The sequence below is a fragment of the Chrysochloris asiatica genome, unplaced genomic scaffold (genome assembly GCF_000296735.1).
Source record: "Chrysochloris asiatica unplaced genomic scaffold, ChrAsi1.0 scaffold00183, whole genome shotgun sequence".
Taxonomy (NCBI): domain Eukaryota; kingdom Metazoa; phylum Chordata; class Mammalia; order Afrosoricida; family Chrysochloridae; genus Chrysochloris; species Chrysochloris asiatica.
In genome coordinates, this window is record NW_006408701.1 from 5709131 (window position 1) to 5724163 (window position 15033).

Sequence of the window (15033 nt, forward strand, 5' to 3'; positions counted from 1 at the left end):
TACTCTGTGTATAGAGGGGGTGGGAATGGTCCTTGCTGTAAAGATTTGTTCCCTCTTTTGAGCTACTGCATCCATAGGTGTAGGTCAAGTTCATAACATTGCATCATATTACTCTTTTTTTCCTCTTCTTTCTTCTTCTAGGTGAGCTCTGATCATCCAGTCATTAAAGCTAGGTCAAGTGGGTATTATCTGCAAGTGTGGGTGTTCTTATGCATATGTCAAAGGGCTGCCTCTTGGTCTATGTACAGGTTCTTCATGAGCACAATTAAGTGTTCTGTAAAACCCATTTGCCTCCATGTTATCCATAGCTTGTTATTAGCCACACAGTTGAAAGCCTTTGCATAGTCAATAAATCACAAATAAACATCTTTCTGATACTCTCTGCTTTCAGCCAAGAGCCAAACAAAGTCAATAATGCTATCCTTTGTTCCACCACATTCTCTTCTGAATCTGGCTTGTTCATGTATTATTGCAACTATTGTTGTTGTTGTTGTTTTTTAATCTTCAGCAAAATTTTACTTGTGTGTGATATTAAATATATTGTTTGATGATTTCTGCATTCTGGTGGGTCACCTCTCTTTGGAATGTGCACAAATATGATCTCTTCCAATCAGTTGACCAGGTAGCTATCTTCCAAATTTCTTGGCATAAATGAGTGAGCACCTCCAGTGCTACATCAGCTTGTTGAAAGATTTCAATTTGTAACCCATCAATTCCTCAATCTTTATTCGCCAGTGCCTTCAATACAGCTTGGATTTCTTCCTTCATTACCATTGGCGCTTAACCATATGCTACCCATTGAAACAGTTGAACATCAATCTTTTTTTTTTTTTTTTTTTGATACATTGACTCTGTGTATTACTTCCATCTTATTTTGATGCTTTCTGCATCATCCAATATTTTGTCCATTGTTGTTGTTAAGTGCCATCGAGTTGGTTCCAACACATAGGGTTTCTGGGGAGCTGCTGGTAAGCTTGAACCACCAATTTTGTGGTTAAAACCGAGTTTGCAGTCCAGCACATAAACCCACAGAGTCACACCAGGACTCTATTGTATCCATAGAATCTTTCAGCATTGCAAATTGAAACTTGAATTTTTTTCTCCACTTTTTTCAGCTTGAAAAACGCCGAGTGTGCTCTTCCCTTTGAGTTTTCTAACTCATTATAATGCTTTGCTTTTTCTTCTCGACCCTACCCTTTGAAGTTTTCGGTGTAACTCTTTTACTTCCTCATTTTTTCCATTCACTTTAGCTTCTCTGTGCTCAAGAGCAAGTTTTAGAGCCTCTTATCTACTTTGGTCTTTTTAATGACCTTTTGCTTTCTTCCTGTATGATATTATTGATGTCATGTCACAACTCTTCTAGTCTTCTGTCATGAGTGTCTAATGCGTCAAATCTGTTCTTGAAACGGTCTCTAAATTCAGGTGGAATATATTCAAGATCATATATTGGCTCTCATGGACTTGTTTTAATTTTCTTTTGCTTCAGCCTGAATTTGTACATGAGTAATTGATAACCTGTTTAACTGTCATCCCCTGGTCTTGTTTTGGCTAATGATAATGAACTTTTCCGCCATCCTTTCCCATTGTTATTGTTGTTGTTAAGTACCATTGAGTCGATTGCAACCCACAGTGACCCTGTATAGGGTTTCCAAGGAGCAACTGGTGAGCTTAAACTACCGACCTTGCAGTTCAAATGGCTTTGTAGTCTGGCACATTAACCCACAGCGCCACACCAGGATTCCATCCCATACATGTAGTCAATTTGATTCCTGTATATTCCATCTAGTGAAGTCCATGTGTATATTGTTGTTAGGTGCCATCGAATCAGCACCGTCTCACAGGGACTCTATGCACAACACAACCAAACACTGCCTAGTCCTGGGCCAGCTTCACAATCTTTGCCATGCTTGAACCCACTGATGCTGCTACTTTGCCAATCCATCTTGTTGGGGGTCTTCCTCTTTTTCTCTGACCCTCCACTTTACCAAACATGATATCCTTCTCCAGTGACTGGTCCCACCTGACAATATGTCTGAAGTATAAGAGATGAAATCTGGCCATCCTGACTTCAAAGGAGCACTCTGGCTACACTTCTTCCAACATAGATCTGTTTGTTCTTTTGGCAGTCCATGGTACTTTCAATATACTCCTCCAACACCATAACTCAAAAGCATAAATTCTATGGTCTTCCTTATTCACTGTCCAGCTTTTGCATGCATATGAGGTTATTAAAAAGACCATGGCTTGGGTTAGGTGCACCCTAGTCCTCAAGCTGACATCTTTACTCTTCAACACTTTAAAGAGGTCTTGTGGAGCAGATTTGCCCAATGAAATACGTCGTTTGATTTCTTGACTGCTGCTTCCTTCAGTGCTGATAGTTGATCCAAGCAAAATAAAGTCTTTGACAACTTCAAACTTTTTTCCATGTATGTCTAGTGGTGAGTATTTTGTTTTCTTTACAAAAATGTATATAGTTACCTTTTATGCAGTTGAAAAAAAAGGTATTTGTATTGAATACATTGCTGGTCTTGCAAAACCTTATCATGAAATCTCCAGCATCATTTCTATCACCAAGGCCAGATTTTCCAACTACTGATCCTTCCTCTTTGCTTCCAACCTTCATATTACTATCACCAGTAACTAACAACTCATCTTAAATGTATGTTTGAACAGTGTCAGAGTGCAGTTTCATCTTTATTGGCTTTAGTGGTTGTAATACAAATTTGAATAACAGTGGTATTAGCTGGTCTTCCTTGAAGGCATTGGGTATCATCCTATCACAGACAGTATTGTACTTCAAGATAGATCCTGAAATGTTCTTTTTGACCATGAATGTGACACGATTCCTCACAATCCACTATGCCATCAGGGCTCTTCCTTTCCTTAATTGTTGTTGGTAAGTGCCAACAAGTCAGTTCTGACTCATAGCGACCCTGACTCATAGGGTTTCTGAGGAGCGGCTGGTGAGTTTGAAATGCCAACCTTACAGTTCAAACTGACCTTGAGGTCGAGTGCTTATCCTATGGCACCACACCAGGACTTCTCTTTCCTCAGTATTGGGAAATAAATACACTGAGCACTGCTCTAGGACTACCTAAGAAATCATAAAAGGATAAAACTATTTCTGAATAAATCAATTGCATCAGAAAACAAAGCTCATGACTTTTTATGTTGTTGTTAAGTGCTGCTGTGTGTATTCTGGCTCACAGCAACCCTGTATAGGCTTTCTGAGGAGTGGCTGCTGAGTTTGAACCACTAACCTTGGATTTAGCAACCCTACAGCACCACTACAAAAATAGCCAGTATCTAATATGGCAAAATCACAATATCTGACATCATATTAAATATTACCTGGTGTGCAAGACTCATAAAACATGATCCATAATGAGGAGACTAACCAATTGAAACGGACCCAGAACTTAAACAGTGTTAGAGTTAGCAGAAAAGAGCATTAAAACACTTATTATAATTGAATCTGATACTTTCAAATACTAAAGGAGAGTCACAGAGTCATGGTGTGGTGCTGAAGGATATGTACCATAAGGTCAGTTTGAACCACAAGGTTGGTAATTCAAACTCACCAGCTGCTCCTTGGAAACCCTGTTCAGGGTTGCTATGTGAAGGAACCAATTTGACAGCACTTAAAAGCAAACAACAGCAACAAAGCAGAATCACAGAAGATATAATAACAACAACAAAATTTCTAGAGAAAAAATCTGCAATATGTAAAGTAAAAAATACACCAGATGGTATTAGCAGCAGATTATACATTGCAGCAGAAAGATTAGTGAATTTAAATGCATAACAATAGAAAATGCATAAAATGAAACACAAAGAGAAAAAAAAGATGAAAAAGAAAGAAAGAAACTGACCTATGGAACAACTTTACCTGGCATTACATACATATAGTTGGAGTCTTCGAAATATAGAAGAGCTTAAAATGGCAGAAAAACATTTGAAGAAAGATTGGCCAAAAAATTATCAAATTTGATTAAAACAACAAATGCACAGATATAAGCTCAATCAATTCCAAGCAAATGGAACTGATAGCAAGATACATTATGATCAAATTTCTTAAAACCAGAAAAAAATCTTAAAGGCATCCATAGAAAATGAATTGTTTTGTACAGAGGAACAAAGATAAGACTGACAACAGAGTGGTAGTGGGAAACAATGCAAGAATGAAATATTTGGGCAGAATCTTTAAAATATTTAAAGGAAAAACAGGAAAATATATGTACCTAGAATTTTGTTGTTATTGCTAGGTGCTTTTGAGTCAGTTCCTATACAGGATTTCTGAGGCTGTCAAGCCTCCTCTTTCTTCCATGGAGAGGCTGATGAGCTCAAACCACCAACCTTGTGCCCAAGTGGTTTATTCTTCAGAGACACTGTGCTCCACCTAGAATTGTATACCTATCAAAAACTTTTCCAAGAAAAGCAAAATAAATGTGCTTTCAGATATACAAAAACTGAAGCAATTCATTACCATCAGTTCCTCAAAGGTATGAAGAGTCTAGGAAATCACAAATAAATAAGCGTATATATTCAAACAATGTTTGATTGTTTAAATAAAAATAATAATAGTGCACTGTGAGGTTTAAAACATGCGCAAATGTAAAATGTGTAATAATAATAGAAAGATGGAGATACACTGTTGTAAGATTCTTATATAGGATAAGCACTGGACTGCTAACTGCAAGGTTGGCCATTCAAACCCACCAGTCACTCCTTGGAAACCCTATACAGGGTCACTATGAGCCAGAACTACCTCAACAGAACTTGACAACAACAAATACTAACTGATGGCAGATAGTAATATGGATGCATACTATAAGACCTAAAACAATCACTAAAATAAAGAGTTAAAAATCCAGAAAAAGATTATGAAATGCAATCATAAAAATAATCATAAAAGAATGTATAAAAGGAAAGGAGAACAAAGAACAGATATACAAATAAATAACCAATAAGATGATAACACTCAAACTTAAATATAGCAGTAATCATATTAAATGTAAATAGTCTAAACACCCAATTAAATGGCAGAAATTGTAAGATTGGGTTTAAAAACAAAACCCAAATATACCCTGCCTACAAGAAATTCAAGGAAGAGCAAGATGGTGGATCGGGTAGACATACAGTGAGGAATTCTGTCAGCAACAACACAGAATACCAGACCAAGCAGGTTCAGGGAATGGTGCCAGAACTCTGAACTACTTATAAAGGAATATTTAGAAAGTTGGAAGGCTTACAGCCAGTGGAATTTGTAGCAGAAGCAAGAAATCCAGTACTTTCTAATCCAAGGCGCTCAGCTGCTCCCTAAGAAGCCATCTTGGGAAAGGATCAGAGCAGCCACGGATGCCTGACAAAACCACAGATATAAAGGTGTGGACGTTATTTTTTTTTTTTTTGTATCTGTTTATTGCCCTCTCACTGTCTGCACACATCCATTCCGGTGACTAGAGGGGGTGCCTGAGCAAGTGGACACCTCACCCCCACTCCCACCTCTAGAGTGTTCTATGATGCATGCACACAGAGCTCCTCAAAATTTAAAGGGATAGTTTCCACTTAAAACCAAATGGCAGTTCAAAAGTGCCACACCTGGCTCTGAACTGTTTATCACTGGGAAAAAGGTCTGAATGGGGGTTGGGGAGCAGGACAGGCAGGCAACAAAAAGAACCAGGCTGAAAATTAAATCCTGAGTTACGACATAACGACCAACAGTGGCATCTTGAAAATTTCCAGAAAGAACAGTGAAAAGGGAAGCCCGTCTTCTGATCACATCTAACTGGAGGCAATCAGAAAACATAAAAAATACAAAACACACACCCATCTAAGTTTTAAGGCCACAGCTAACCACCAAATATTCCCAAAAAACAGATGACCATATCAGCACATGTCCAGAAACAAGATAAAGTGACTGAGACAAATGGGCTGGAGGTAGACCTAGACTCCATACTGGAAGGAGGGCAGGCTTTGGAAATGCCTGAGAAGGAATTTAGAACAATCATTATAAAATGTATATAAACACTTTATAATGGAGTTGAGGAAACTAAGGAAGAAGTTAGGAAAGTGCTACAGAAACAATCAAATTAGATAGATAGAGCATTGGAAACAATTCAAAACCTACAGAAAGAGATCCAAATGGTTAATAATAGAATATCAGAAATTAAATACACTGAAAAGGCAAAGGAGTAGAATTGAAGAGATGGAAGCTAGAACTAGTGAGTTGGAAGATAAATCACTCAATATCACTAAGATAGAAGAACAAGCAGAAAAAAGGTTTAAAAAATCTGAAGAAGGTCTAAGATTCATGTTGGACAACATGAAGAGGAATAACTTAAGAATTATTGGCATTCCAGAACAGGAAGAATCACCCAAGTCCACAGAAGAGATAGTTGAAGAATTTCTGGAAGAAAATTTCCCTAACATACTGAAAAGCAAAAAGACAAGCATTCAAGAAGCTCAACAAACCCCAGGAAGGATAAAACCTAAAAGAAAAACACCAAGATATATAATAATCAAGCTCTCCAAAATCAAAGATAAGGACAGAATCCTGAAGGCAGCTAGGGAAAAGAGAAGTATAACATATTAAGGCAAGCACATCAGACTAAGCTCAGATTTCTCAACAGAAACAATGCAGGCAAGAAGGCAATGGGGAGACATATATAAAACCCTGAAAGAAAAAAAACTGCCGACCAAGAATCCTCTACCCAGCAAAGCTGTCAATCAAATATGATAGTGTAATCAAAACGTTCCAGGATAAACAGGAGCTAAGAAATTTTGCCAAAGCCAACCCTGCGATGAAAAACATCCTAAAGGGAGTTCTGTGGACAGAGAACCAACAAGAACAGACAACAACAAGAGTTTGAAGTACGTGGCAGCATTACCTAGAAGTAAATCAAGAAATGAAAGAGTTGAGAACAGAATAAAACTTTAAGAACAAATTCAGAGGATCTGGGAGGTCAATCTATGATCAAAGCAATTACAGTGTGAAAGAAGGTAAACACAGATGAACAGAGATCTAGGTGGTGGGAAGGTCAGGTAAATTACAGGATAAAATAGACTGTCTTAAATGGAGGTGAAAATTAAAGGAATATAAGGTAACCAGAATGGTGGGTTGGGGTGGGGGGTTTTGGGGGAGGTGGAGGAAGGCAACGGTAGAGCACAGGGTAAAGGCAAACACTTCATAGTTTGGGTGTTGGGGTGAGGAGGTAGAAGAACAAGGCAGATAGGGGACCACTGAGACAGGTTTGCATGAGCTAAGTGGGACAGAAATAAATAGTGATGCATGCTCACCTTGGAACAAAAGGGCTCTGTGATACAGGGATCTAGGCATAGTTTGAAGAGAGGTAATAATACCAAGATGCTTTACTGTCTTATGAATATTGGTTTCCCTTGCTTGCTATTGTAAAATAGACACTTGAGTGGGATAGAAAGGAATGACAGGAAACATGATTACAGAAAACATGTAAGCCCATCTTCAACCTATAACTGGAATACCTAAAAGGGGTTCTAGAACTCGCCCAGTGAAACAGCCCTCTTACAGAGACTTTGGAGAGTATAGGTCATTAGGTGGAATCCTGAGTCCCATCCAGAACCTTGTAAGGTGCGACATTCCCACTAGAAAGGACAAGCAGACCAGCCTGGAACAGCTAGAGCGGCAGAAGATGCATCTTCAAAGACAGGTCATCAGGAAAAAACCCCCAAAAAATGTCAGTATGACTGGCTACTGCAAGAATAAGCAAGCTGTTCGCCAGGAAGCCATCAAGGCAAACAATCAAGTTCCTTCAGGACAAACCCTCCTCTGAGACTGAAACTCAAAGGGAACACAGGAGCAGGCATGCAAGCTTGCTGGCAACCACATTGGTCTACTGATGAGTGGAAGAGGGGAAAAGGCAGCAATGAAGAAATGGGCCGAGTTCAACCATTGACTCCCGTTGACCTGGAGATGAGAAAGAGAAGAGGAAGGACTGTTGGTCAAGTGTGTGGGGACAAGGACATAGCCACAGAGGGCTAGAACTGAGAGTGAAGCATTCAGCTGATATGAAGTGAGGGGAGAGGCACAAGACACCCAAATTTGCACAGTACCCATTTGATCTAGCCTCAATGGCTTGATAATCAGAACTCGACTAGAGGAAGATGAAAAAAACACACACACAATTTTTGATAAAGGAAACAGGGTAAATTGCTACATTTTGATGAACTTGACCTATGCATATGGAGGTAGTAACTCTAAATACCAACAGAGAGGGAAGGAGTCTTCACATCAAGTATCAATGCTATCCCCTCTATATATAGGGTAGAGAGGGACGGACAACTTAGACATTGGCTACCTAAAATGAGGGGGCAATAAAGGCACAAAGTGACTGGCTTACAAGGTTTTAAGAGGGAGTTTAATTTAAGAGTGTAGCGGGGGGAAGAAAGAGTCCCCACTGAATAGTTGTCATCTTGTCTAGATAGGTCTGGTTAAAAGAGATGGGGATAAGATTCTTATGATTCAATAGTGAATAACTGTTATCATGACTAATTGCGACTGTCACAATTGTAAAGGTAGAAGTTTTGTAACAAAAATGGGGTAGCTGTTAATCTTACAATCCAGAAGAGCACAAGCAGAATGTGGGACCTTATCCAGAGAAGCAGTGACACCAGAGATGGAGGTAGAGATGGGGACATGGAGAGAGGGAGCAGCTGAGGACTCTAGATTCATGGGAAGAGAGGGACTAAGAGATGGTAGCCATGAGACAGACTTGCAGAATGTGCCCTTTGGTGGTATAAATTATTATATATTCCTGAGTGTTTTGTTTTTTTAAAAAGAGCTAACGTGAATAGAGAGAAATACTGTTAATTGATGGTACATGGAGGGGAATGTAATCATTGTGATGAAACAAGTTGTATGATTTGTTGTATGTAAAACTGATGATCTGCCCTGTAAACTTTCACTCAATCCACAATAAAGAAAAAGAAAAAAGAAAGAAAGAAATTCAAGGAGTCCTGGGTAGCTAGTGGATTATGAACTGGACTGCTAACCACAAGGTCAGTGGTTCTAAATCTACCAGTTGCTGCATGGGAGAATGATGAAGGTTTCTGCTCCTGTAAAGGTTTATAACCTTGGAAATCCTACACAAAGTCACTGAGTTGGAACTGACTTGGTGGCACAAAACCACCACCAAAAGAAACTTTAAATTTAAGAACACAAATAAGTTAAAAGTAATAGGACTGAAAAGTACATTCTGTGCCAGCACTAGTGAAAAGAAAACCACTCAGTATTTTTCAACACAAGATCCATCTATTTCAGAGACTCTGCTCTTAGTATTACATTATAAGGGTCACCTTTTGTTAACTGGTTTTTGGAGATCTGTGATTGAACATTGTAAGGACAGAAGAAGAAAAAAAAAAAAAAAACACTTCTAGCCAAAGAATACTTAGGAGTCAGAGGAGACATTTGCTTTCTAATCCTTGTTCTACTTCTGATTACTTGTAAAAGCATGAGTGGACTATTTAACCTTTCTGGGTCTAAGTGATTTCTCCTATCAAATAAAAATTTTCCATCATAGCTCTCCCAAGGGTATATATGTAGTGTACGCCACAGTCAGAACTTGACCCTAATCTAAGACCTACCTTTTCAATATCATAGGACTTGGGACCAGACCACAAGAAGATACCATGTAGGCCTATAGTATATAAGAAATTCTGAGGAACCCAGTGCACTGGGGGATGGTGAAGGATTAGGGGATGCCTGAGGCTGGAGATGGAAATGAAAAAGGCAAAGTTTATAGTCTTGGAAGGGTTATATTTGGGGCAATGCTAAATCCTGCCATGCAAGAGGCTTTTTCCAGCCAGGATAATGATGGATTTGCAATTCAGTTCCTGACTCAGATCCAGGCTCAGACTTGGATCAGTGATATCCCAGCCCCCTCGAGTCCCAACTGGCATTTGAGAATTAGGTTGAAGACGTCAAAATGTACAGGGGGAAATTCAAGTACACATTTAATAAGTCTTGAAATGTGTCAGTGCATCTGATTTGAGCCATTTGGGTAGTTTTTGAATATATGTGCACCAGGCACCAGTCATATTCGTTCAACTGAATACATATTTGCCTTAAGGAAAGACACTGAGATAATCTTTATAAGGTTTTTCCATATAAAAGACTGTTCAAAACACACTATTTTGGAAAATCAATAGTTCTGCCTAGTGGATTCAAGTTTCTATTCCAGAGGTCACTTTGATTATCCGTTGAACAGTACACACGTTTGTTTCTTAGCTCTGTGAACAATGAACAATGGCTTTCTCTAAAGCAAGTCTTACTACTGTCTGTGGCTGCCTCTAGCTTTCTGGTACTGCTTTTCAAAGCATCTATCACTACCTAGTCCCATTCCTGAGCTTCTCATTTTCTAACTCACATGAAAAAAGTCAGTCAGTCTAATCTTTTTTCTTTTTCTTTTTTTTTTAACCAGTAAAACTGAGTGATGCATCAAGAAGAGAAGAAATAAAAAGTACTCATTAAGCCACAAATGCAAATCATATTAATGTGTAATATCACTCCTGGAAGGGATCTTAGAGTTTACTTAGCCCAACTCTCATTTTGTAGAGGAAAGCACGTATTGGACTTGCCCAGAGTGACACAGAGTTTGTAGTTAAGCTAATAGTAAAATTCAGGTCCCCTAGCACATCAAAACATGCATATTGGTTTTGTCTATCTCAGTTTCATAAATGATACTCCATTTTAATTAACTTTCACAAATAATTTCTGTGTTCTTCATTTATTCAGCCTGAACAGGCTTGACCAATCAGACAGTTTCACATCCACGGACATCACAAGACAATTAAAACTCATTGTTATTAGTTGCTGTCAAGTAGATTCCGACTCATAGTGACCTTTATGCACAACAGAATGAAACACTGCCAGTCCTGTGCCAACCTCACAATTGTAACCACGCTTGATCCCATTGCTACTGTGACTGTGTCAATCCATCTCATTGGGGGTCTATCTCTTTTTCACTGACCCACCACTTTAACAAGCATGATGTACTTGTTAATATGCCCGAAGTGTGAGAGACAAAGTCTTGTCATCCTAATTTCTAAGGAACATTCTGGCTGTACATCTTACAACACAGATTTGTTTACTCTTCCGGCAGTCCATGGGACTTTTAATATTCTTCTCCAAAACTATAATTCAAATTCATCTATTATTCTATGGTCTTCCTTATGCATTGTCCAACTGTCGTATACACATGAGGCTATTGAAAATATCTTGGCTTGGGTCAGACACACCTTCATCCTCAATTTGATATTTTTGCTCTTGGACACTTTAAAGAGGTCTTGTGCAACAGATTTGCCTAATGTAATATGCCACTTGGTTTCTTGACTGCTGCTTCCATGAGCATTGATGGTAGATCTAAGCAAAGTGAAGTCTTTGACAATTCCATTCTTTTTTCCATTTATCAGTGTGTTATTTATTGCTCCAGTGGTGAGGATTTTGGTTTTCCTGAATTGAGATATAGCCCATAGTTAAGGCTATAATCTTTGACGTTCACCAGTGAGTCTTTTAAGTCATTTTCACTTCCAGAATACTTATTTACCCATACAAAGGCTTTGACATTCACCAATAAGTATTTTAAGTCATTTTCAACTCCAGAATACTTACTTACCCATAAAAGGCAGTGGTCTTGGATCTTCATCAGTATCTTAAGTCCTCTTCACTTTCAGCAAACAGGTTGCATCATCTGCATATTATAAGTTGTTAATGAGCCTTCTGAAAGTGAAAATACTTATTGGTGAATGTCAAAGATTACAGCCTTAAGAATGTGTTGTACCTCAATGTCAAGATAACAAATATCCTGCCAGAAGAACAAACCAATCTATGTTGGAAGACGTACAACCAGAATGCTCCTTAGAAGCCAGGATGGTCAGACTTCATCTCTCATATTTCAGACATATTATCAGGAAGGACCAATCCCTGGAGAAGAAAATCATGCTTGATAAGGTCGAGGTACAGTGAGAAATAGGGAGACCCCTAATGAGATGGATCAGCACAATGGGAGCAGCAACAATGGGCTCAAGCATAGCAGCAAATGTGAGGATGGTGCCGGACTAGGCGATGTTTCATTCTGTTATATATAGGGTTGCTATGAGTCAGAACCAACTCAACGGCACTTAACAACAACAACACTCTCCATATCACCAGTTCTTAATAAGTCTTCCTCCAATCCTGATTACACGGTCTTCGTATAATCTAGATTTTGGATTATTTGCTCACCATGCATATTGAATGACTAATGTTAAAGGATACAACCCTGGCACACACCTTTCCTGATTTTAAACCATTCAGTATCTCATAGTTCTGTTTGAATGACTGCCTCTTGGTCTATGTACAGGTTCCTCACGAGCACAAATAACAGTTCTGAAGTGCTCTTCACAACGTTATCCAAAGTTTGTCATGATCCACAAAGTTGAAAGCCTTTGCGTAGTCAATAAAGCACAAGTAAACATCTTTCTGATTACTCTCTGCTTTCTGCCAAGATCCGTCTAACATCAGCAATGATATCTCTCATTCTACGACCTCCTCTGAATCTGGCTTGAATTTCTGGCAGCTCCTTGTTGACTTACTGTTAAAATCTTTTCTCATTAACTCTATCAAAGTATTCCTTGCATGTTAAATTAATGATACTGTTGAGAGATTTCCTCATTCCATTGGGTCACCTCTCCTTGTAATGTACACAAATATGGATCTCTTCCAATCGGTTGCTCAAATTTTTTGGCACAGGTAAGTGAGCACTTTAAGAGCTACATGGGTTTATTGAAAGATTTCCATTTGTAGGCTGCCAATCCCTGCAGCCTTTTGTTGTTGTTTTTTTGCCAATGCCTTCACTGCTGCTTGGACTTTTTCCTTTAGAACTATCAATTCTTGATCATATGCTGTGCCTTGAAATGGTTGACTAGCTAACATTTCTTTTTGGTACAGTGACTGTGTATTCTTTCCATCTTCTTTTGATGCTTTCTGTATCACTCAATATTTTGTCAATGGAGTCCTTCAATATTTCAAGTTGGGCCTTGAATTTCTCAAGTTCTTTCAGTTTGAGAAATGCTGGATGTGTTCATTCCTTCTGGTTTTCTAACTTCAGGTCTTTGCACACTTGATTATAATATTTGACTTTGTCTTCTCGAGTTGCCCTTTGAAATTTTCTGCTCTTTTACTGCCTCATTTCTTCCATTCACTTTAGCTTCTCTATGCTCACGGGCAAGTTTCAGAGTCTCTTCTCATATTCATTTTGGTTTTTTAAATAACCTTTTGCTTTCTTCCTATATGATATTATTGATGCCATCACACAACTCTTCTGGTTTTCGGTCATCAATGTCGAATGCATCAATTATGTTCTTGAGGTGGTCTCTAAATTCAGGAGGGATATATTCAAGGTCATATTTTGGCTCTTGTGGACTTGTTTTCATTTTCTTCAGCTTCAGTCAGTATTTGCATATGAACAGTAGATGGTCTGTTCCACAGTCTGTTTCTGGCCTTGTTTTCACTGATATGGAGCTTTTCCACCATATCTTTCTACAGATGTCATCAATTTGATTCCTTTGTATTCCATCTGGTAAGATCCATGTATAGAATTGCCTTTTATGTTCTTTAAAAAAGGTATTTGCAATGAACAAGTTATTGCTTTTACAAAATTCTATCATGTGATCTCCAGCATAATTTCTATCACTAAGGTCATATTTTTCAACTACTGATACTTCCTTTATGTTTCTACACTTTGTATTCCAACACCAGTAATTATTAATGCATCTTTATTGCATGTTTGATTAATTTCAAACTTTAGGTTCATCATCACTGGCTTTAGTGATTGGTGCATAAATTTGAATACTAGTGGTATAAAGTTATGTTTCTTGTAGGCGTATGGACACAGACAGCATTGTGCTTCAAGATAGATTTTGAAATGTTTTGTTTTGATGATGAATGGGATGCCAATTCCTCTTGAATGTGTTGTTCCCAGCATAGTAAATGATATGGTTGTCTGCTTCTAACTGTCTAATACTAGTCCATTTCAGCTTACTGATGCCTGGGATATTGATCTTTATACTTTCCATTTAATTTTGAACAACTTCTATTTTTCCTCAATTCGTACTTCACACATTCCAACAATGTGAAGTATGAGTATTATGGAACACTTGATTGTGCTCATGAGGAACCTGTCCATAGACTAAGAGGTAGTTTTTCAAACAGAATATGGGAACACTGAGTGGTTGAAAATTAGGAAAGGTGTGTGACAGGGTTGCATTCTTTCACCATACTTATTCAACCAGAATGCTGAGCAAATAATCTGAAAAGCTGAATTATATGAAGAAAAACGCGGCATCAAGATTGGAGGAAGACTAAATAACAACCTGTGATATACAGATGATACAACCTTGCTAGGTGAAAGTGAAGAGGACATAAAATACTTACTGATTAAGATCAAAGACCACAGCTTTTGGTATGGATTGCATCCCAATGTAAAGAAAACAAAATTCTCACCACTGGACCAATAAACAACATTCTTATCAATGGAGAAAAGATTGAAGTTGTCAAAGACTTCATTTTTCTTGGATTAAACATAAACGCTCATGGAAGCAGCAGCCAAGAAACCAAACAACGCCTTGCATTAGGCAAATCTGCTCACAAGACCTCTTTAAAGTGTCAAAGAACAAAGATGTCAGCTTGAGGACTAAGGTGCACCTGAGCCAAGCCATGGTATTTTCTATAACCTCATATGCTTGTGAAAGTTGGACAGTGAATAAGGAAGACCGAAGAATTGATGCATTTGAGTTATGGTTTTGGAAGAGAATATTGAAAATGCCATGGGCTGCGAAAAGAACAAACAGATTTGTGTTGGAAGACGTATAGCCAGAGTGCTCCTTGGAGACCAGGATGGCCAGACTTTGTCTCTCACACTCTAGACATATTGTCAGGAAGGACCAGTCACTGGAGAGGGATATCATGTTTGGTAAGATAGACTCGATGGCACCTGACAATGACAGGTATATATATAT